Genomic DNA, 250 nt, shown 5'->3' on the forward strand with positions numbered 1-250 from the left:
GGTTTGGGGACAAAGTGTGCCTGTGAACACCATTCTGTGGGCCCCGTTTCCGGCACAAGAACGCCGGATTTCATAGAGTCACTAATGAGCTTAGTGGCCATCCCCTCGAAGTGTTTGGGCACCAGGCGTGCCGTGGCCACGCTGAGTGGGTGTACCTTTGAGTCCGGACGCAGGTGAATGTGCATCTTGGGACCCTTCATCACTCCCGCTGCCTCATCCAGTGTGGTGCCCAACACGTCGGCAAACTTGA

This window comes from Tigriopus californicus, chromosome 7 (genome assembly GCF_007210705.1).
Source record: "Tigriopus californicus strain San Diego chromosome 7, Tcal_SD_v2.1, whole genome shotgun sequence".
Classification (NCBI taxonomy): domain Eukaryota; kingdom Metazoa; phylum Arthropoda; class Copepoda; order Harpacticoida; family Harpacticidae; genus Tigriopus; species Tigriopus californicus.